Here is a 215-nt window from a genome sequence, read left to right as displayed (position 1 = left end):
TGGGAAAGGTTTTTGTTATTTATTTTTAAATGTTAAAAATTGTTAATATATTTTAAATAAATTTTTTAAATTTAAAAATATTTTTATATTGTTTTAAAAGGTGTTTTGTTGGAATTGGGAAATAATGTGTATAATTTGAAAATTATTTGGATTGGGAAATGGGGAATTTTGTAAAATTAAAAAACCTAAAAATAATTAAATATTTTTTGGGGTTA

This window comes from Penaeus monodon, chromosome 15 (genome assembly GCF_015228065.2).
Source record: "Penaeus monodon isolate SGIC_2016 chromosome 15, NSTDA_Pmon_1, whole genome shotgun sequence".
NCBI classification, from domain to species: Eukaryota; Metazoa; Arthropoda; class Malacostraca; order Decapoda; family Penaeidae; genus Penaeus; species Penaeus monodon.
This window is presented reverse-complemented; position numbering follows the sequence as displayed.